Source organism: Lithobates pipiens, unplaced genomic scaffold (assembly GCF_037356315.1).
Source record: "Lithobates pipiens isolate NorthernLeopardFrog02 unplaced genomic scaffold, aLitPip1_a1.2 Scaffold_25, whole genome shotgun sequence".
Lineage (NCBI taxonomy): Eukaryota > Metazoa > Chordata > Amphibia > Anura > Ranidae > Lithobates > Lithobates pipiens.
In genome coordinates this window covers 237,032,404-237,058,240 of record NW_027507787.1, presented here as the reverse complement: position 1 = coordinate 237,058,240, position 25,837 = coordinate 237,032,404, and positions in this window count along the sequence as shown.

Genomic DNA, 25,837 nt, shown 5'->3' with positions numbered 1-25,837 from the left:
TTTTTGGGTACAGCGTTGCATGACCACGCAATTACCCGTTAAAGCAGCGCAGTGCCAAATTGTAAAAAGTGCTCTGGTCATTGAGCAGCCAAATCTTCCGGGGTTGAAGTGGTTAAAAACCACCGAGGTTTTTCTTTTTTGCTAAACAAACAAAAAAAAGACAGAAAATAAAAAAAAATAAAAAAACGTTTTTCATATTTTGTTATAAAATTTTGCAAACAGGTAGTTTTTCTCCTTCATTGATGGGCGCTGATGAGGCGGCACTGGTCAGGAGGCACTGGTAGGTGGCATTGATGGGGGCACTGATAGGTAGCATGGAGAGGTGGCACTGATAGGCAGCACTGATTGGCAGCACTGATAGGTGACACTGGTGGGCACTGATTAGCAGTACGGATGGGCACTGATAGATAGCATTGATTAGCAGTACGGATGGGCACTAAGGGGACTGATGTCTCTTTAAGAAAAGGCGGTTAAGGATTTTCCTCTTTTCCTCACATTGACAGCGTGAGGGAAAAAAAAAGCCAAACGCAGCTTCTGTTTACTTCCGTGATCAGCTGTCATTGGCTGACCACACACACACACCCTCCAAACGCATCAAATAGTGGGTGTGGTCAAATTGCACAGTGGAAGGGTCTTAACCACTTTCAGACCGGACCATTTTGCTGGTAAATGACCAGAGGTCTTTTTACAATTTGGCACTGCGCTGCTTTAACTTGTAATTGCGCGGTCATGCAATGTTATACCCAAACAAAATTTGCGTCCTTTTCTTCCCACAAATAGAGCTTTCTTTTGATGGTATTTGATTGCCTCTGCGATTTTTATTTTTTGCGATATAAACGTAAAAAGACCGCAAATTTTGAAAAAAAAATGATATTTTCTACTTTTTGTTATTAGAAAAATCAAATAAACTCAATTTTAGTCATACATTTGGGCCAAAATGTATTCAGCCACATGTCTTTGGTAAAAAAAAAGTCAATAATTGTATATTTATTGGTTTGCGCAAAAGTTGTCACATCTACAAACTAAGGTACGTTTTCTGGAATTTACGCAGCTTTTAGTTTACGACTGCCTATCTCATTTCTTGAGGTGCTAAAATGGCAGGGCAGTACAAAACCCCCCCAAATGACCCCATTTTGGAAAGCAGACCCCCTAAGGAAATTGATAAGTGGCATGTTGAGCCCATTGAATATTTTATTTTTTTGCCTCAAGCGATTGAATAATGACAAAAAAAAATTTTTTATTTTTTTTTACACAAAGTTGTCACTAAATGATATATTGCTCACGCATGCCATGGGCATATGTGAAATGACACCCCAAAATAAATTTTGCTGCTTCTCCTGAGTACGAGGATACCACATATGTGGGACTTTTTGGGAGCCTAGCCGCGTACGGGGCCCCGAAAACCAAGCACCGCCTTCAGGCTTTCTAAGGGCGTAAATTTTTGATTTCACTTCTCACTACCTATTACAGTTTTGAAGGCCATAAAATACCAAGATGGCACAAAACCCCCACAAATGACCCCATTTTAGAAAGTAGACACCCCAAGCTATTTGCTGAGAGGCATGTTGAGTCCATGGAATATTTTATATTTTGCCACAAGTTGCGGGAAAATTACAAACTTTTTTTTTTTTTTTTTCACAAAGTTGTCACTAAATGATATATTGCTCACGCGTGCCATGGGCATATGTGAAATGACACCCCAAAATAAATTCTGCTGCTTCTCCTGAGTACGGGGATACCACATATGTGGGACTTTTTGGGAGCCTAGCCGCGTACTGGGCCCCGAAACCCAAGCACCGCCTTCAGGCTTTCTAAGGGCGTTACAGTTTTGAAGGCCATAAAATGCCAAGATGGCACAAACCCCCCCCAAATGACCCCATTTTGGAAAGTAGACACCCCTAAATTTAGGGGTACACTAGTGAGACTAGGTAATAAATGGCGGGTGCCCTGAAACTATAAAAAAATAACTAACCAACCAGCGTCACCTGTAACAGTTATATGGTGATCACTGGTGAAAGGGTTAACTAGGGGGCAATCAGGGGGCTTTATGCGGTAGTATATGGGGGTCCCTGGCGCTATAAAAAGCTGCGGCGAACCTAAATACCTACCTGCCTAACTAGCGTCACCTGTGACACTAATACAGCGATCAGAAAAATTATCGCTTATTAGGCTGGGTTCACACTGGAGCGATGTGGGAACGCCACGAATGCGCGGCGGGTTCCCGCATCACATGCCTCCCGGCGGCAGTTCACACTGCCCTATGCGAACTGCTGGGAGGGTCAGTGAAATGTTAATGACACCCCCAGATCCGTTCGCATATCGCAGTGCGATCTGCAAACTCGGATCGCATGGTGTGAACACCCATGCGATCCGATTCTGCTGCGGACCAAAAAAAGGGTCCCATGCGAGTTTGCGGCGGGTGCGACACGAATTCAGCCATACTATCTGTATGGCTGAACTCGAATCGCACAGAGATCGGATGTGATTTGCACTGCAGTGCGGTGCGAATCACATCCGTTCTCATAAACCGCTGCAATGTGAACCCAGCCTTAGTGACACTGGCGACGGGGGGTGATCACGGGGTTAAACCTTTATTGGGGGGGTTAGGGGGGCACCTTAGAACTAAAGGGGGCTAACCCTAACTGCCCTAACAGTTATTACAGTCACAAATGACACCCGCTGGGTGATCAGGGGGTTAAACCTTTATTAGGTAATAAATGGCGGGTGCCCTGAAACTATAAAAAAATAACTAACCAACCAGCGTCACCTGTAACAGTTATATGGTGATCACTGGTGAAAGGGTTAACTAGGGGGCAATCAGGGGGCTTTATGCGGTAGTATATGGGGGTCCCTGGCGCTATAAAAAGCTGCGGCGAACCTAAATACCTACCTGCCTAACTAGCGTCACCTGTGACACTAATACAGCGATCAGAAAAACAATCGCTTATTAGGCTGGGTTCACACTGGAGTGATGCGGGAACGCCACGAATCCGTGGCGGGTTCCCGCATCGCATGCCTCCCGGCGGCAGTTCACACTGCCCTATGCGAACTGCTGGGAGTGTCAGTGAAATGTTAATGACACCCCCATATCAGTTCGCATATCGCAGTGCGATCTGCAAACTCGAATCGCATGGTGTGAACACCCATGCGATCCGATTCTGCTGCGGACGAAAAAAAGGGTCCCGTGCGAATTTGCGGCGGGTGCAGCGAATGGCTGAACTCGAATCGCACAGAGATCGGATGTGATTTGCACTGCAGTGCGGTGCAAATCACATTCGTTCTCATAAACCGCTGCAATGTGAACCCAGCCTTAGTGACACTGGCGACGGGGGGTGATCACGGGGTTAAACCTTTATTGGGGGGGTTAGGGGGGTACATTAGAACTAAAGGGGGCTAACCCTAACTGCCCTAACAGTTATTACAGTCACAAATGACACCAATGCAAAAAAAAAAAAAAAAATGACATTGGTGTCACTGTGACTGGGGGGCAGGGGTAATTGGGGGGGTGATCGGGGGGGGTGTGAGTGTGCCTGGCATGTTCTACTGTGTAGTGTCGTGTTAGTGCAACTCACCGATCCTCTCGCCTCGGTGTCGGAACGAAAAATACCGACACGGAGGAGAGATTACATCACTTCCTCTCCTGTGTTTACATTACAGGAGAGGAAGTGATCTCACGAAGACTTTCTATTCGTCGGGAGCGATCGCGAGGGGGTGGCCATGAATGAATGGCCGTCCCCTCGTCCGGGATCGCTCCCGAACGAATACCGACCGCCGCGGGCACCGGGCGGGGGCCCGATCGGGCCCCCGACCCGCGGGAAGGCAGGGATGTACATGTACGCCCATATGCCTGCCCGTGCCATTCTGTCGACGTACATTGTCGTGCGGCGGTCGGGAAGTGGTTAAAGAGGCATTAAATACCAGGAATGCATTACCTACAAAGTGCAGCGTTCAGGGGGGGGTTTACACACAAAGTGCAGAGTTCGGGGGGTGCGCTAGGTGCAGAGTTCAGAGATGCACCTAAGTACATAGTGCAGAGTTCAGGGGCGTGTTGCATACAGAGTGCAAAGTTCAGGGGTGTGCTAGGTGCAGAATTTGGGGTGTGCTAGGTGTAGAGTTTGGGGGTGCACTATGCACATAGTACAGAGTATAGGGGTGCGCTGCATACAGAGTGTAGCATTTAGGGGCGTGCTGCATACAGAGTGCAGAGTTCTGGGGTCCCCTAGGTGCCTAATTAGGGGGTGTGCTAAGTGCAGAGTTCAGGGGTGCACTGCGTATAGGCTGCAGAGTTCAGGGTACTGCATACAGAGTGCAGAGTTAAGGGGTTCGCTAGGTATTAGGGGGTGTGCTAAGTGCAGAGTTCAGGGGTGCGCTGCGTATAGGCTGCAGAGTTTAGGGTACTGCATACAGAGTGCAAAATTCAGGGGTGCGCTGCATACAGAGTGCAGAGTTCAGCCTTCTTCCCCAGCTGCCTACCTCTGCATCCCCCATCCACATCTCACTTTCACCCCCTCTTCTGACCTCTGCTTGTAACCCCCCCTCAGATACACACACACACAATCTTGAAACCGCATCAAATAGTGGGTGTGGTCAAATTTTACAGTGGGTCTTAAAGGGGCATTAAATACCAGGAGTGCATTACGTGCAGAGTTCAGGGGCGTTGTCACGTACCTTAAGGCAGGGCCCGGAATGCAGGGAGCGGCTTCTCGTAGACCTCTGACTCGGGAGACCCTGGTAGTGATGACAGGGGCTTGGGAGCACAGAGGGGCACAAGTGCCTGACTGGATGGTTGATGTAAGAAGCAGCAGACCGTTGATGGTGGAGGTGGCCTGTAGTCCAGCAGCGGAATGTAGGCAATGGTAAGGTTCAGCAGACAGCAGAAGGATTACTGTAGTCCGGCAATGGGATGCAAGTGGTCGCAGGGTACAGCGAACAGCGGGAGGAGTTCTGATGTCTGGCAGCGAATGCTGGTGCAAACTGGATACAGCGGGAAGTGGGAAGAGTCCAGTAGTCCGCAGCAAGAGGTAGGAGGCAACAGGGCACAGAGGGAGCAACAGCCGGATACGGTGGTGGACTGGGAGGTGTCCTGTAGTACAGCAGCGGTAAGACAGGCAGCTGACAGATAACGGATGGTATAACAGTCCAGGTCAGGCACAGGCGAGCAGATCAGGTACAGAAACGGAATCCAGAAGAGTAGTCGGGTACAAAGCCAAAGTCGGGGACAGGCAGCAAACAGCGGAGTCGGGAACAAGCCAGGTTCAATACGGATCAGGATACGGATTCAGATTCAGGTTCAGATACAGGATACCAGGATACACGGGAACGCTGTTAATCGGGCAGCAAGGCAGTGAAGCAAGGATCCACTTTAAATAGCGCTATTGGTGCCAATTGCGTCAAACGGCCGCGTGCGCACCCGCGTGCGCGCTCCCGCGTGCACCGCCGAGCGCGGTAACGCTCTTCAAACCGCACAGAAGATCTTCTGCGACTTACGCCGCTCGGATGCCTGTGAGAAGGATCTTCCTGACATTGCCCCCCTCCAATGGGCAGCCTCCGGATGCCCAACTGGGACATCTTACCTGGGTGAGATCTTTTGAAGGCCAGAACCAGCCTCTTGGCGTGGATACCAGTCTCTGGTTCCCAGGAGTTTTCTTCTGGCCCATACCCCTTCCATTTCACCAGATATTGGACTTGGTTGCGTCTCTTTCTGCAATCTAAAATCGCTTCAACCTCAAATTCCTCCTCACCATTAATAAGCACAGGTTCAGGGGGACCAACGTTCCGATCAGTGAAGGGATCCTGGATTGAGGGTTTTAGAAGGGCCACATGGAACACTGGGTGGATACGAAGCGATTCCGGTAGTTTCAGTTCATAAGCCACATTATTAATTTTCCTGGTTACTGGGAAGGGACCCACAAATCTTGGGCCCAGTTTTCTGGATGGACATGCCAATTTCAAATTCAGGGTAGACAGCCAAACTAAATCCCCGGGTTTTAGATCGAGCTCCCCTCTCCTCTTTTTGTCAAAAACCGCCTTGTTGCGCTCTTGGGTCCTTGCCATCGTCTCTTGAAGCAGCTTGTTATTAGTGCAGAAAAAGTTCAAAGTTTCTTGAGCCGCCGGAACCGTACATTCAGGAATGTTGGTTGAAAAGAACAGAGGGTGAAAACCATAGTTCGCAAAGAAGGGAGATTGATTTGTTTAAGAATGAACAGAGTTATTGTAGGCGAACTCGGCAAGTGGTAAAAGGAATACCCAATCGTCTTGCGAAAAAGAAGAATAACATCGCAAATATTGCTCGAGGGTCTGGTTTGTTCGTTCGGTCTGGCCATTGGTCTGGGGATGGTAGGCAGAAGAGAACAAAAGGTCAATCTTCAGGGACTCACACAAAGCTCTCCAAAACTTTGATGCAAATTGCACCCCACGATCGGACACAATGTTTGCAGGTATACCGTGGAGCCTTACTATTTCCTTGATGAAGATCCTTGCGGTCTCAGGGGCAGAAGGTGTACCCTTCATGGGCAGAAAGTGAGCCATCTTGGAGAATCTGTCAACCACCACAAAGATAGTGGTATGGCCTTCTGACGGTGGTAATTCCACAATAAAGTCTATGGAAATCATTCTCCAAGGTCTCTCCGGAATAGGGAGTGGTTTCAGCAAGCCCCAGGCTTTGGTCTTGCTACCCTTGTTCTGGGAACAGGTGATGCATGATTCTACGTAAAGCTTGCAATCTCTTAGCAGCTGAGGCCACCAGAAGGTGCGTTCGGCGGTCTTGTGTACCCCAAAGTGGCCGGCCAACTTGTGGTCGTGGCAAGATTTGAGAACAGCAACCCGTAGTTGTTGGGGCACGTAGATCTTATTTTCGTGCCATAACAAATCATTGCTGGAGTGTAGGGTAGTGTTTGATGGGTGCGAAGCCGATGATGAAGCCTGCTTGAGTTGGGACAAAAGATCTTCCTGGAGCATAAGGAAGTTTCCGGGTGCAAGGATGGTATCTGTTGATTGAAGGACTTCGGGTTCGCTGAACATCCGGGACAGCGCGTCGGGTTTGGTGTTTTTTGATCCGGGCCTATAAGTAATATGAAAGGAAAATCTTGTAAAGAAAAGTGCCGATCTGGCCTGACGCGGCTTCAGCCTCTTAGCAGTTTTCAAGTACTCTAAGTTCTTGTGGTTAGTGTATACCAGAATGGGATGAGCTGCTCCCTCCAGGAGATAGCGCCATTCCTCAAGTGCAGCTTTGATAGCGAGTAGCTCCCTGTCCCCGACGTCATAATTTCTCTCCGCTTCAGACAACTTGCACGAGAAGAACGCCACCGGATGCAATAAGGCCTTGGGGCCCTGTGTCTGAGAGAGAACTACCCCCACTGCAATTTCGGACGCATCCACCTCGAGGATGTAGGGTAGCGCAGAATTAGGGTGCTTCAAGACAGATGGTGACACAAACTGTTCTTTAAGGGAGGTGAACGCAGCCTGAGCCTCCGGAGTCCACTGAAACTTGATACCCTGTCTGGTTAATCTTGTGATCGGGGCGATGATCGTAGAGAAACCCTTGATGAACTTGCAATAAAAATTCGCAAACCCCACAAAACGTTGAACTCCTCTCTTATCAGTAGGAGCTGGCCAGTCCAGGATGGCGGAAACTTTTTGCGGATCCATCTTGATTCCATCCACCGAAATGATCAGCCCCAGAAACTGAATGCTGCGACGTTTGAACTCGTACTTCTCAGGTTTCGCGTACAAGCCGTGTTGACGAAGCCGAGTAAGAACTTTTTTAACGTGTTCCCTGTGAACGGGCAGAGAGGGGGAGAAGATCAAAATGTCGTCCAGGTATACTATGACAAACAGGTCGAGATAGTCTCTGAAAATATCATTCACAAAATGCTGGAAAGTCGCAGGAGCGTTGCATAGCCCAAAGGGCATTACAAGATATTCAAAGTGTCCGAAGCGGGTGCGGAAGGCAGTCTTCCATTCGTCCCCGCTTCGGATACGGACCAAATTATAGGCTCCGCGAAGATCCAGTTTTGTGAAGATAGTGGCTGATCCGAGGCGCTGAAATAATTCGGGCACCAAAGGCAATGGGTACCGTTTTTTTACTGTAACTTTATTTAAGTCCCGATAGTCGACACAAGGGCGCAGAGAATGGTCCTTCTTTTCTACAAAAAAGATTCCTGCTGGGGAAGTAGAAGGGCGTATGAACCCCTTTTTCAGATTGTCATCAATGTAAGTCCTGAGAGTCTCCAATTCCACTTCAGTTAAAGGAAAAATCCTCCCGAAAGGGATTTCGGCTCCAGGGAGGACCTCAATTAGGCAATCATAAGGTCTATGAGGGGGAAGTGTCTCCGCCCCCTTCTTGCTGAACATGTCCAAGAAACTATGGTAGGCCTCAGGAACACACTGGCGAGTCTCGACATCGATTTCCAAACACATTAAATGGGGCGAGACCTTAATTGCTTCTTGGAGACAGTGCTGACGGCAATAGGGAGAGGAAAAGTTAATGTTTCCGGTGGACCAGTCAATTTGCGGGTTGTGTGCCCGAAGCCAGGGCATGCCCAGTATAATAGGGAAAAGGGGAGATTCAATAATGTCCAGGCAGAGTTGTTCCTGATGGTTACCGTAAATAGTGGCAGTCAAAGGAAGCGTCTCTTCTGTCACTGGCCCAGATTTGATAGCCAAACTATCGGCAAGGTGTACAGTCAATCCCTTCGCCCTGGGCCGTAAGGGCACTTGTAATTTTCGGGCAAACGACAAGTCCATGAACCCACTACATGCTCGGGAATCAATTATCGCGGTGACTTGAATGTTCCCTCCTGGAAGCTGAAGAGAAACAGGAACAGCCAGGTGAGTAGCATTACTAGGCACAGCAGGTAAAACAGGAGTAGACAAAGAAGAGTGTTTACGGAGTTTGGCAGGACAGGATCTCACGTAGTGTCCGGGCTCCCCACAGTAAAGACACAGATTGTTGAGCTGCCAGCGTTGTCGTTCTTCGGTAGTGAGAGTTGGTCTAAGTAAGCCCAGTTGCATGGGTTCAGGAGTGTCAGCAGCGGGATGTGCAGGAGGGTTGGGAACACGGGGTAACATCCAGACTGGTCGGGAAGGCCCGGTAGTGCGTTCTGCTCTCTCAGACGTCTGTCAATCTGGATAGACAGATTAATAAGGGCTTCAAGTGTTGCTGGGATACCATCCCGGGCCAATTCATCTTTTAAAGGTTCGGAGAGTCCCATGCGAAACTGATAACGTAGAGCGGCATCGTTCCAGGTAGTATCGGAACTCCAGCGCCTGGAATTCGGACGCATAGTCCTCTGCCGCTCTACGGCCTTGCTGAAGAGAATATAACGCAGCTTCCGCAGTGGCCGCTTGTTGTGCATCCTCATAGAGCAAACCCATTGCTTGGAAGAAAGTATTCAGGTTGTTAAGGCATGTGTCCTTTTGCTCCAAGAGGCGGTGGGCCCATGCCTGGGGCTCACCCAATAAGAGGGAGATGACAAAACCCACCTTAGTGGATTCAAGGGAGAAAGTTCTGGGTTGAAGTGCAAAAATCAATTCACAGGCATTGCGGAAAGCTCTATACTTGCTGCGATTTTCCCGAAAACCTCTCCGGAGTTGGGACCTTAGGCTCAGGGGGCATCATAACCACTGATGGTGCAGAAGAAGTTCCCGGCACGGTAGGGCCTGTAGTAGATAAGACCTGGACACGCTCTTCCAACCGGGAATAGCCCTCTTGTAGGGATTTAACAGCCTGAGTAAGTCCAGCAAGATGACGGCATAAATCATCCATAGCAGAATCTCCCTGCGTGGGCTCAGACATGGCTGCCCGATACTGTCACGTACCTTAAGGCAGAGCCCGGAATGCAGGGAGCGGCTTCTCGTAGACCTCTGACTCGGGAGACCCTGGTAGTGATGACAGGGGCTCGGGAGCACAGAGGGGCACAAGTGCCTGACAGGATGGTTGATGTAAGAAGCAGCAGACCGTTGATGGTGGAGGTGTCCTGTAGTCCAGCAGCGGAATGTAGGCAATGGTAAGGTTCAGCAGACAGAAGAAGGATTACTGTAGTCTGGCAATGGGATGCAAGTGGTCGCAGGGTACAGCGAACAGCGGGAGGAGTTCTGTAGTCCGGCAGCGAATGCTGGTGCAAACTGGATACAGCGGGAAGTGGGAAGAGTCCAGTAGTCCGCAGCAAGAGGTAGGAGGCAACAGGGCACAGAGGGAGCAACAGCCGGATACGGTGGTGGACTGGGAGGTGTCCTGTAGTACAGCAGCGGTAAGACAGGCAGCTGACAGAAAACGGATGGTATAACAGTCCAGGTCAGGCACAGGCGAGCAGATCAGGTACAGAAACGGAATCCAGAAGAGTAGTCGGGTACAAAGCCAAAGTCGGGGGCAGGCAGCAAACAGCGGAGTCGGGAACAAGCCGGGTTCAATATGGATCAGGATACGGATACGGATTCAGATTCAGGTTCAGATACAGGATACCAGGATACACGGGGGCGCTGTTGATCGGGCAGCAAGGCAGTGAAGCAAGGATCCACTTAAAATAGCGCTATTGGCGCCAATTGCGTCAAACGGCCGCGTGCGCGCACCGCCGACCGCGGTAACGCTCTTCAAACCGCACAGAAGATCTTCTGCGACTTACGCCGCTCGGATGCCTGTGAGAAGGATCTTCCTGACAGGCGTGCTGCATACAGAGTGCAAAGTTCAGGGGTGCGCTAGGTGCAGAGTTGGGGGGTGTGCTGGGTGTAGCGTTTTGGGGTGCACTACGCACATAGTACAGAGTTTAGGGGTGTGCTGCGTATAGAGCGCAGCGTTTAGGGGTGCGCTGCATATAGAGTGCAGCATTTAGGGGCGTGCTGCATACAGAGTGTAGAGTTCAGAGGTTCGCTAGGTGCAGAATTAGGGGGTGTGCTAAGTGCAGAGTTCAGGGGTGTGCTGCATACAGAGTGCAGAGTTCAGGGGTATGCTGCATACAGAGTGCAGAGTTCAGGGGTGTGCTGCATACAGAGTGCAGAGTTCAGGGGTGTGCTGCATACAGAGTGCAGAGTTCAGGGGTGTGCTGCATACAGAGTGCAGAGTTCAGGGGTGCGCTGCATACAGAGTGCAGAGTTCAGGGGTGCGCTGCATACAGAGTGCAGAGTTCAACCTTCTTCCACAGCTGTCACCTGTAAACACAGAAATTATAGTAGTAAGCCCGGAACAGAAGGCCTGAGCCAGAGGTGGTGGAACTGACCTCCACCAAGTTCCAGCCGCTGCTGACGTACTCATCAGATACACTGAAGTTACTACATTTCTAAGAAACGTATGTAAGGACGGTAGTATGAATGGAATTATATATCACGCACAGATTGATAAATTTGGAAGAAGATCGGCATCTCTACAACAATTGAATTTACGCCGAGAGCCTGACTGTAAGCGATACACTGCACTACATCATGCCGAGACAGCGAACAAACTCCTGACCCCGGAACCAGCCATTAATTGTCTTTAATCACATTTTAAATGCGGCTCTGATTTAATCGCTGCTTCCTGGTTATGTTTCATTTTTGCTTCAACCTGAAAAACTCCCAGAATATTCTCCGCAGAGAAACGGATTGTAAAATGAGAAAAAAAAGGTAATTGTAGAGAGGAACGTCCTGTGCCACCGAACCCAAAATACCCAGAAGTCTGCAACACTGATTTCCACTGAGGAAACGATCGATTACTATTTATGTGCGATAAATTCATCAATACAATATTCTATACATATACTGCATGGACTGTATGTATTATATTGTATTCATTAAGGCAGAACTAAATTGTACTGAAACTGAAAATGCAATTTAGTTCATTTTTAATATTTAAAGCAAATTCTTTCAGCCATCCATGTCTCCATCCATCCATCCATGTCTCCATCCATCCATCCATTCATGTCACCATCCATGTCTCCATCTATCCATGTCTCCATCTATCCATGTCTCCATCCATCCATGTCTTCATCTATCCATCCATGTCTCTATCCATCCATGTTACCATCCATCCATCCATGTCTCTATCCATCCATGTTACCATCCATCCATCCATGTCTCCATCCATCCATCCATGTCTCCATCCATCCATGTTACCATCCATCCATCCATGTCTCCATCCATCCATCCATCCATCCATCCATGTCTCCATCCATCCATCCATCCATCTATCCATCCATGTCTCCATCCATCCATCCATGTCTCCATCCATCCATGTCTCCATCCATCCATCAATCCATGTCTCCATCCATCCATGTCTCCATATATCCATGTCTCTATCCATCCATGTCTCCATCCATCCATCCATTCATGTCACCATCCATCCATCAATCCATGTCTCCATCCATCCACCAATCCATGTCTCCATCCATCCATGTCTCCATATATCCATGTCTCCATCCATCCATGTCTCCATCCATCCATCAATCCATGTCTCCATCCATCCATGTCTCCATATATCCATGTCTCCATCCATCCATGTCTCCATCCATCCATGTCACCATCCATCCATCCATGTCTCCATCCATCCATGTCTCCATCCATCCATCCATGTCTCCATCTATCCATGTCTCTATCCATCTACAGTGGTGTGAAAAAGTGTTTGCCCCCTTCCTCATTTCCTGTTCCTTTGCATGTTTGTCACACTTAAGTGTTTCGGAACATCAAACCAATTTAAACAATAGTCAAGGACAACACAAGTAAACACAAAATGCAATTTGTAAATGAAGGTGTTTATTATTAAAGGTGAAAAAAAATCAAAACCATCATGGCCCTGTGTGAAAAAGTGATTGCCCCCTAAACCTAATAACTGGTTGGGCCACCCTTAGCAGCAACAACTGCAACCAAGCGTTTGCGATAACGTGCAATGAGGCTTTTACAGCATCCTGGAGGAATTTTGGCCCACTCATCTTTGCAGAATTGTCCTAATTCAGTTACATTAGAGGGTTTTCGAGCATGAACGGCCTTTTTAAGGTCATACCACAACATCTCAATAGGATTCAGGTCAGGACTTTGGCTAGGCCACTCCAAAGTCTTCATTTTGTTTTTCTTCAGCCATTCGGTGGTGGACTTGCTGGTGTGTTTAGGATCATTGTCCTGCTGCAGAACCCAAGTTCGTTTCAGCTTGAGTACACGAACAGATGGTCGGACATTCTCCTTCAGGATCTCTTGGTAGACAGCAGAATTCATAGTTCCTTTTATCACGGCAAGTCTTCCAGGTCCTGAAGCAGCAAAACAGCCCCAGACCATCACACTACCACCACCATATTTTACTGTTGGTATAATGTTCTTTTTATGAAATGCAGTGTTCCTTCTACGCCAGATATACTTGGACACACACCTTCCAAAGAGTTCCACTTTTGTCTCATCGGTCCACAGAATGTTGTCCCAAAAGTCTTGGGGATCATCAAGATGTGTTGTGGAGAAATTGAGACGAGCTTTGATGTTCTTTTTGCTCAGCAGTGGTTTTCTCCTTGGAACTCTGCCATGCAGGTCATTTTTGCCCAGTCTTTTCCTGATGGTGGAGGCATGAACGCTGACCTTAACTGAGGCAAGTGAGGCCTGCAGTTCCTTGGACGTTGTTGTGGGGTCTTTTGTGACCTCTTGGATGAGTCGTCGCTGCGCTCTTGGGGTAATTTTGGGCGGCCGGCCACTCCTGGGAAGGTTCACCACTGTTCCATGTCTTCGCCATTTGTGGATAATGGCTCTCACTGTGGTTCGCTGGATTCCCAAAGCTTTGGAAATGGCTTTATAACCCTTTCCAGACTGATAGATCTCAATTACTTTCTTTCTCAATTGTTCCTGAATTTCTTTGGGTCTCGGCATGATGTGTAGCTTTTAAGGATCTTCTGGTGGACCTTACTGTGTCAAGCAGCTCCTATTTAAGTGATGCCTTGATTGTGAACAGGTGTGGCAATAATCAGGCCTGGGTGTGGCTAGAGAAATTGAACTCAGGTGTGGACAACCACAGTTATAGTATGTTTTAACAAGGGGGGGCAATCACTTTTTCACACAGGGCCATGATGGTTTGGATTTTTTTTCACCTTTAATAATAAACACCTTCATTTACAAATTGCATTTTGTGTTTACTTGTGTTGTCCTTGACTATTGTTTAAATTGGTTTGATGATCCGAAACACTTAAGTGTGACAAACATGCAAAGGAACAGGAAATGAGGAAGGGGGCAAACACTTTTTCACACCACTGTATGTCTCCATCTATCCATGTCTCCATCCATTCATGTCTCCATCCATTCAAGTCTCCATCCATCCATTCATGTCACCATCCATCCAGCCATGTCTCCATCCAACCATCCATGTCTCCATCCATCTATCCATGTCTCCATCTATCCATGTCTCTATCCATCTATGTCACCATCCATGCATCCATGTCTCCATGCACCCATCCATGTCTCCATCCATCCATCAATCCATGTCTCCATCCATCCATCCATGTCTCCATCCATCTATGTCTCCATCCATCCATCCATGTCTCCATCCATCCATGTCTCCATCCATTCATGTCTCCATCCATCCATTCATGTCACCATCCATCCATGTCTCCATCCATCCATGTCTCCATCCATCCATCCATTCATGTCACCATCCATCCATCCATGTCTCCATCCATCCATCCATGTCTCCATCCATCTATCCATGTCTCCATCCAACCATCCATGTCTCCATCTATCCATGTCTCTATCCATCTATGTCACCATCCATCCATCCATGTCTCCATCCATCCATCCATGTCTCCATGCACCTATCCATGTCTCCATCCATCCATCTCTACATCCATCCATCCATGTCTCCATCCATCCATCCATGTCTCCATGCACCCATCCATGTCTCCATCCATCTATGTCACCATCCATCCATCCATGTCTCCATCCATCCATCCATGTCTCCATCCAACCATCCATGTCTCCATCTATCCATGTCTCTATCCATCTATGTCTCCATCCATCCATCCATGTCTCCATCCATCCATGTCTCCATCCATTCATGTCTCCATCCATCCATCCATTCATGTCACCATCCATCCAGCCATGTCTCCATCCAACCATCCGTGTCTCCATCTATCCATGTCTCTATCCATCTATGTCACCATCCATGCATCCATGTCTCCATCCATCCATCCATGTCTCCATCCATCCATCAATCCATATCTCCATCCATCCATCCATGTCTACATCCATCTATGTCTCCATCCATCCATCCATGTCTCCATCCATCCATCAATCCATGTCTCCATCCATCCATACATCCATGTCTCCATCCATCCATGTCTCCATCCATCCATGTCTCCATCCATTCATGTCACCATCCATCCATCCATGTCTCCATCCATCCATGTCTCCATCCATCCATGTCTCCATCCATCCATGTCTCCATCCATTCATGTCACCATCCATCCATCCATGTCTCCATCCATCCATGTCTCCATCCATCCATGTCTCCATCCATCCATGTCACCATCCATCCATCCATGTCTCCATCCATCCATCCATGTCTCCATCCATCTATCCATGTCTCCATCCAACTACCCATGTCTCTATCCATCTATGTCACCATCCATCCATCCATGTCTCCATCCATCCATGTCACCATCCATCCATCCATGTCTCCATCCATCCATCCATGTCTCCATCCATCTATCCATGTCTCTATCCATCTATCCATGTCTCTATCCATCTATGTCACCATCCATCCATCCATGTCTCCATCCACCCATCCATGTCTCCATGCACCCATCCATGTCTCCATCCATCCATGTCTCCATCCATCCATCCATGTCTCCATCTATCCATGTCTCTATCCATCTATGTCTCCATCCATCCATCCATCCATCCATGTCTCCATCCATCCATGTCTCCATCCATCCATCCATGTCACCATCCATCCATCCATGTCTCCATCCATCCATCCATCCATCCATGTCTCCATCCATCCATCCATTCATGTCACCATCCATCCATGTCACCATCCATCCATGTCTCCATCCATCCATGTCTCTATCCATCTATGTCTCCATCCACCCATCCATGTCTACAGCCATCCATCCATGTCTACAGCCATCCATGTCTTCATCCATCCATCCATGTCTTCATCTATCCATCCATGTCTTCATCTATCCATCCATGTCTCCATCCATCCATCCATGTCTCCATCCATCCATCCATGTCTCCATCTATCCATCCATGTCTCTATCCATCCATGTCTCCATCCATCCATCCATGCCTCCATCCATGTCTCCTTCTATCCATCTCCATCCATCTATCCATCCATATCTCCATCCATGTATCCACTTATCCATCCATGTCTCTATCCATCTATGTCTCCATCCATCCATCCATGTCTACAGCCATCCATCCATGTCTACAGCCATCCATGTCTTCATCCATCCATCCATGTCTTCATCTATCCATCCATGTCTCCATCCATCCATCCATGTCTCCATCCATCCATCCATGTCTCCATCTATCCATCCATGTCTCTATCCATCCAAGTCTCCATCCATCCATCCATGCCTCCATCCATGTCTCCTTCTATCCATCTCCATCCATCTATCCATCCATATCTCCATCCATGTATCCACTTATCCATCCATGTCTCTATCCATCCATGTCTCTATCCATCCATGTCTCCATCCATCCATGCCTCCATCCATCCATCCATGTCACCATCCATCCATCCATGTCTCCACTTATCCATCCATGTCTCCTTTCATTCAAGTCTCCATCTATCCATCCATCCATGTCTCATTTCATCCATGTCTCCATCTATCCATCCATGTCTCCTTTCATCCATATCTCCATCCATCCATCTCTCCCTCTATTCATCCATGTCTCCATCTAATGTTGGGGTTATTATTGCATCCACTGACACTAATGTTGGGGGTTAATATTTTGCCCACTGACTCCAATGTTGGGGTTTATTATTGTGCCCAATGACATCAATGTTGGGGGTTATTATTGTGCCCAATGACATCAATGTTGGGGGTTATTATTGCATTCACTGAAATCAATGCTGAGAGTTATTATTACATCCACTGACGCCAATGCTGAGGGGGTTACTATTGCGTCCACTGACATCAGTGCTGGGGGTTATTATTGTGCCCAATGACACCAATGTGAGGGGTTTATTATTCCATCCACTGAAACCAATGCTGAAGGTTATTATTGCGTCCACACGGTTATTATTGCATGTCCTCATCTATCCATCCATGTCTCCATCCATCCATCCATGTCTCCATCCATCCATCCATGTCTCCATCTATCCATCCATGTCTCTATCCATCCATGTCTCCATCCATCCATCCATGCCTCCATCCATGTCTCCTTCTATCCATCTCCATCCATCTATCCATCCATATCTCCATCCATGTATCCACTTATCCATCCATGTCTCTATCCATCCATGTCTCTATCCATCCATGTCTCCATCCATCCATGCCTCCATCCATCCATCCATGTCACCATCCATCCATCCATGTCTCCACTTATCCATCCATGTCTCCTTTCATTCATGTCTCCATCCATCCATGTCTCCATCCATCCATCAATCCATGTCTCCATCCATCCATGTCTCCATATATCCATGTCTCCATCCATCCATGTCTCCATCCATCCATGTCACCATCCATCCATCCATGTCTCCATCCATCCATGTCTCCATCCATCCATGTCTCCATCCATCCATCCATGTCTCCATCTATCCATGTCTCTATCCATCTATGTCTCCATCCATCCATCCATGTCTCCATCTATCCATGTCTCCATCCATTCATGTCTCCATCCATCCATCCATTCATGTCACCATCCATCCAGCCATGTCTCCATCCAACCATCCATGTCTCCATCTATCCATGTCTCTATCCATCTATGTCACCATCCATGCATCCATGTCTCCATCCATCCATCAATCCATGTCTCCATCCATCCATCCATGTCTCCATCCATCTATGTCTCCATCCATCCATCCATGTCTCCATCCATCCATGTCTCCATCCATTCATGTCTCCATCCATCCATTCATGTCACCATCCATCCATCCATGTCTCCATCCATCCATGTCTCCATCCATCCATGTCTCCATCCATTCATGTCTCCATCCATCCATCCATTCATGTCACCATCCATCCATCCATGTCTCCATCCATCCATGTCTCCATCCATCTATCCATGTCTCCATCCAACCATCCATGTCTCCATCTATCCATGTCTCTATCCATCTATGTCACCATCCATCCATCCATCCATGTCTCCATCCATCCATCCATGTCTCCATGCACCCATCCATGTCTCCATCCATCCATCCATCCATGTCTCCATCCATCCATCCATGTCTCCATGCACCCATCCATGTCTCTATCCATCTATGTCACCATCCATCCATCCATGTCTCCATCCATCCATCCATGTCTCCATGCACCTATCCATGTCTCCATCCATCCATGTCTCCATCCATCCATCCATGTCTCCATCCATCCATCCATGTCTCCATGCACCCATCCATGTCTCCATCCATCTATGTCACCATCCATCCATCCATGTCTCCATCCATCCATCCATGTCTCCATCCAACCATCCATGTCTCCATCTATCCATGTCTCTATCCATCTATGTCTCCATCCATCCATCCATGTCTCCATCCATCCATGTCTCCATCCATTCATGTCTCCATCCATCCATCCATTCATGTCACCATCCATCCAGCCATGTCTCCATCCAACCATCCATGTCTCCATCCATCTATCCATGTCTCCATCCAACTACCCATGTCTCCATCTATCCATGTCTCTATCCATCTATGTCACCATCCATGTCTCCATCCAACCATCCATGTCTCCATCTATCCATGTCTCTATCCATCTATCCATGTCTCTATCCATCTATGTCACCATCCATCCATCCATCCATGTCTCCATCCACCCATCCATGTCTCCATGCACCCATCCATGTCTCCATCCATCCATGTCTCCATCTATCCATGTCTCTATCCATCTATGTCTCCATCCATCCATCCATCCATGTCTCCATCCATCCATGTCTCCATCCATCCATCCATGTCACCATCCATCCATCCATGTCTCCATCCATCCATCCATCCATCCATGTCTCCATCCATCCATCCATTCATGTCACCATCCATCCATGTCACCATCCATCCATGTCTCCATCCATCCATGTCTCTATCCATCTATGTCTCCATCCATCCATCCATCCATGTCTACAGCCATCCATCCATGTCTACAGCCATCCATGTCTTCATCCATCCATCCATGTCTTCATCTATCCATCCATGTCTTCATCTATCCATCCATGTCTCCATCTATCCATCCATGTCTCCATCCATCCATCCATGTCTCCATCCATCCATCCATGTCTCCATCTATCCATCCATGTCTCTATCCATCCATGTCTCCATCCATCCATCCATGCCTCCATCCATGTCTCCTTCTATCCATCTCCATCCATCTATCCATCCATATCTCCATCCATGTCTCTATCCATCTATGTCTCCATCCATCCATCCATGTCTACAGCCATCCATCCATGTCTACAGCCATCCATGTCTTCATCCATCCATCCATGTCTTCATCTATCCATCCATGTCTTCATCTATCCATCCATGTCTCCATCCATCCATCCATGTCTCCATCCATCCATCCATGTCTCCATCTATCCATCCATGTCTCTATCCATCCATGTCTCCATCCATCCATCCATGCCTCCATCCATGTCTCCTTCTATCCATCTCCATCCATCTATCCATCCATATCTCCATCCATGTATCCACTTATCCATCCATGTCTCTATCCATCCATGTCTCTATCCATCCATGTCTCCATCCATCCATCCATGCCTCCATCCATCCATCCATGTCACCATCCATCCATCCATGTCTCCACTTATCCATCCATGTCTCCACTTATCCATCCATGTCTCCTTTCATTCAAGTCTCCATCTATCCATCCATCCATGTCTCATTTCATCCATGTCTCCATCAATCCATCCATGTCTCCTTTCATCCATATCTCCATCCATCCATCTCTCCCTCTATTCATCCATGTCTCCATCTAATGTTGGGGTTATTATTGCATCCACTGACACTAATGTTGGGGGTTAATATTTTGCCCACTGACTCCAATGTTGGGGGTTATTATTGTGCCCAATGACATCAATGTTGGGGGTTATTATTGTGCCCAATGACATCAATGTTGGGGGTTATTATTGCATTCACTGAAATCAATGCTGAGAGTTATTATTACATCCACTGACGCCAATGCTGAGGGGGTTACTATTGCGTCCACTGACATCAGTGCTGGGGGTTATTATTGTGCCCAATGACACCAATGTGAGGGGTTTATTATTCCATCCACTGAAACCAATGCTGAGGGTTATTATTGCGTCCACACGGTTATTATTGCATGTCTTCATCTATCCATCCATGTCTTCATCTATCCATCCATGTCTCCATCCATCCATCCATGTCTCCATCCATCCATCCATGTCTCCATCTATCCATCCATGTCTCTATCCATCCATGTCTCCATCCATCCATCCATGCCTCCATCCATGTCTCCATCCATGTCTCCTTCTATCCATCTCCATCCATCTATCCATCCATATCTCCATCCATGTATCCACTTATCCATCCATGTCTCTATCCATCCATGTCTCTATCCATCCATGTCTCCATCCATCCATGCCTCCATCCATCCATCCATGTCACCATCCATCCATCCATGTCTCCACTTATCCATCCATGTCTCCTTTCATTCATGTCTCCATCCATCCATGTCTCCATCCATCCATCAATCCATGTCTCCATCCATCCATGTCTCCATATATCCATGTCTCCATCCATCCATGTCTCCATCCATCCATGTCACCATCCATCCATCCATGTCTCCATCCATCCATGTCTCCATCCATCCATGTCTCCATCTATCCATGTCTCTATCCATCTATGTCTCCATCCATCCATCCATGTCTCCATCTATCCATGTCTCCATCCATTCATGTCTCCATCCATCCATCCATTCATGTCACCATCCATCCAGCCATGTCTCCATCCAACCATCCATGTCTCCATCTATCCATGTCTCTATCCATCTATGTCACCATCCATGCATCCATGTCTCCATCCATCCATCAATCCATGTCTCCATCCATCCATCCATGTCTCCATCCATCTATGTCTCCATCCATCCATCCATGTCTCCATCCATCCATGTCTCCATCCATTCATGTCTCCATCCATCCATTCATGTCACCATCCATCCATCCATGTCTCCATCCATCCATCCATTCATGTCACCATCCATCCATCCATGTCTCCATCCATCCATCCATGTCTCCATCCATCTATCCATGTCTCCATCCAACCATCCATGTCTCCATCTATCCATGTCTCTATCCATCTATGTCACCATCCATCCATGTCTCCATCCATCCATCCATGTCTCCATGCACCCATCCATGTCTCCATCCATCCATCCATGTCTCCATCCATCCATCCATGTCTCCATGCACCCATCCATGTCTCCATCCATCTATGTCACCATCCATCCATCCATGTCTCCATCCATCCATCCATGTCTCCATCCAACCATCCATGTCTCCATCTATCCATGTCTCTATCCATCTATGTCTCCATCCATCCATCCATGTCTCCATCCATCCATGTCTCCATCCATTCATGTCTCCATCCATCCATCCATTCATGTCACCATCCATCCAGCCATGTCTCCATCCAACCATCCATGTCTCCATCTATCCATGTCTCTATCCATCTATGTCACCATCCATGCATCCATGTCTCCATCCATCCATCCATGTCTCCATCCATCCATCAATCCATGTCTCCATCCATCCATCCATGTCTCCATCCATCTATGTCTCCATCCATCCATCCATGTCTCCATCCATCCATGTCTCCATCCATCCATGTCACCATCCATCCATCCATGTCTCCATCCATCCATCCATGTCTCCATCCATCTATCCATGTCTCCATCCAACTATCCATGTCTCCATCTATCCATGTCTCTATCCATCTATGTCACCATCCATCCATCCATGTCTCCATCCATCCATCCATGTCTCCATGCACCCATCCATGTCTCCATCCATCCATGTCTCCATCCATCCATCCATGTCTCCATCTATCCATGTCTCTATCCATCTATGTCTCCATCCATCCATCCATCCATGCCTCCATCCATCCATGTCTCCATCCATCCATCCATGTCACCATCCATCCATCCATGTCTCCATCCATCCATCCATCCATCCATGTCTCCATCCATCCATCCATTCATGTCACCATCCATCCATGTCTCCATCCATCCATGTCTCTATCCATCTATGTCTCCATCCATCCATCCATCCATGTCTACAGCCATCCATCCATGTCTACAGCCATCCATGTCTTCATCCATCCATCCATGTCTTCATTTATCCATCCATGTCTTCATCTATCCATCCATGTCTCCATCCATCCATCCATGTCTCCATCCATCCATCCATGTCTCCATCTATCCATCCATGTCTCCATCCATCCATCCATGCCTCCATCCATGTCTCCATCCATGTCTCCTTCTATCCATCTCCATCCATCTATCCATCCATATCTCCATCCATGTATCCACTTATCCATCCATGTCTCTATCCATCCATGTCTCTATCCATCCATGTCTCTATCCATCCATGTCTCCATCCATCCATGCCTCCATCCATCCATCCATGTCACCATCCATCCATCCATGTCCCCACTTATCCATCCATGTCTCCTTTCATCCATGTCTCCATCTATCCATCCATCCATGTCTCATTTCATCCATGTCTCCATCTATCCATCCATGTCTCCTTTCATCCATATCTCCATCCATCCATCCATCTCTCCCTCTATTCATCCATGTCTCCATCTAATGTTGGGGTTATTATTGCATCCACTGACACTAATGTTGGGGGTTAATATTTTGCCCACTGACTCCAATGTTGGGGGTTATTATTGTGCCCAATGACATCAATGTTGGGGGTTATTATTGTGCCCAATGACATCAATGTTGGGGGTTATTATTGCATTCACTGAAATCAATGCTGAGAGTTATTATTACATCCACTGACGCCAATGCTGAGGGGGTTACTATTGCGTCCACTGACATCAGTGCTGGGGGTTATTATTGTGCCCAATGACACCAATGTGAGGGGTTTATTATTCCATCCACTGAAACCAATGCTGAGGGTTATTATTGCGTCCACACGGTTATTATTGCATGTCTTCATCTATCCATCCATGTCTTCATCTATCCATCCATGTCTCCATCCATCCATCCATGTCTCCATCCATCCATCCATGTCTCCATCTATCCATCCATGTCTCTATCCATCCATGTCTCCATCCATCCATCCATGCCTCCATCCATGTCTCCATCCATGTCTCCTTCTATCCATCTCCATCCATCTATCCATCCATATCTCCATCCATGTATCCACTTATCCATCCATGTCTCTATCCATCCATGTCTCTATCCATCCATGTCTCCATCCATCCATGCCTCCATCCATCCATCCATGTCACCATCCATCCATCCATGTCTCCACTTATCCATCCATGTCTCCTTTCATTCATGTCTCCATCCATCCATGTCTCCATCCATCAATCCATGTCTCCATCCATCCATGTCTCCATATATCCATGTCTCCATCCATCCATGTCTCCATCCATCCATGTCACCATCCATCCATCCATGTCTCCATCCATCCATGTCTCCATCCATCCATCCATGTCTCCATCTATCCATGTCTCTATCCATCTATGTCTCCATCCATCCATCCATGTCTCCATCTATCCATGTCTCCATCCATTCATGTCTCCATCCATTCATGTCTCCATCCATTCATGTCACCATCCATCCAGCCATATCTCCATCCAACCATCCATGTCTCCATCTATCCATGTCTCTATCCATCTATGTCACCATCCATGCATCCATGTCTCCGTGCACCCATCCATGTCTCCATCCATCCATCAATCCATGTCTCCATCCATCCATCCATGTCTCCATCCATCTATGTCTCCATCCATCCATCCATGTCTCCATCCATCCATGTCTCCATCCATTCATGTCTCCATCCATCCATTCATGTCACCATCCATCCATCCATGTCTCCATCCATCCATGTCTCCATCCATCCATGTCTCCATCCATCCATCCATTCATGTCACCATCCATCCATCCATGTCTCCATCCATCCATCCATGTCTCCATCCATCTATCCATGTCTCCATCCAACCATCCATGTCTCCATCTATCCATGTCTCTATCCATCTATGTCACCATCCATCCATCCATGTCTCCATCCATCCATCCATGTCTCCATGCACCCATCCATGTCTCCATCCATCCATCCATGTCTCCATCCATCCATCCATGTCTCCATGCACCCATCCATGTCTCCATCCATCTATGTCACCATCCATCCATCCATGTCTCCATCCATCCATCCATGTCTCCATCCAACCATCCATGTCTCCATCTATCCATGTCTCTATCCATCTATGTCTCCATCCATCCATCCATGTCTCCATCCATCCATGTCTCCATCCATTCATGTCTCCATCCATCCATCCATTCATGTCACCATCCATCCAGCCATGTCTCCATCCAACCATCCATGTCTCCATCTATCCATGTCTCTATCCATCTATGTCACCATCCATGCATCCATGTCTCCATCCATCCATCCATGTCTCCATCCATCCATCAATCCATGTCTCCATCCATCCATCCATGTCTCCATCCATCTATGTCTCCATCCATCCATCCATGTCTCCATCCATCCATGTCTCCATCCATCCATGTCACCATCCATCCATCCATGTCTCCATCCATCCATCCATGTCTCCATCCATCTATCCATGTCTCCATCCAACTATCCATGTCTCCATCTATCCATGTCTCTATCCATCTATGTCACCATCCATCCATCCATGTCTCCATCCAACCATCCATGTCTCCATCTATCCATGTCTCTATCCATCTATGTCACCATCCATCCATCCATGTCTCCATCCATCCATCCATGTCTCCATGCACCCATCCATGTCTCCATCCATCCATGTCTCCATCCATCCATCCATGTCTCCATCTATCCATGTCTCTATCCATCTATGTCTCCATCCATCCATGCCTCCATCCATCCATGTCTCCATCCATCCATCCATGTCACCATCCATCCATCCATGTCTCCATCCATCCATCCATCCATCCATGTCTCCATCCATCCATCCATTCATGTCACCATCCATCCATGTCTCCATCCATCCATGTCTCTATCCATCTATGTCTCCATCCATCCATCCATCCATCCATGTCTACAGCCATCCATCCATGTCTACAGCCATCCATGTCTTCATCCATCCATCCATGTCTCCATCCATCCATCCATGTCTCCATCCATCCATCCATGTCTCCATCTATCCATCCATGTCTCCATCCATCCATCCATGCCTCCATCCATGTCTCCATCCATGTCTCCTTCTATCCATCTCCATCCATCTATCCATCCATATCTCCATCCATGTATCCACTTATGCATCCATGTCTCTATCCATCCATGTCTCTATCCATCCATGTCTCCATCCATCCATGCCTCCATCCATCCATCCATGTCACCATCCATCCATCCATGTCTCCACTTATCCATCCATGTCTCCTTTCATTCAAGTCTCCTTTCATCCATGTCTCCATCTATCCATCCATCCATGTCTCATTTCATCCATGTCTCCATCTATCCATCCATGTCTCCTTTCATCCATATCTCCATCCATCCATCTCTC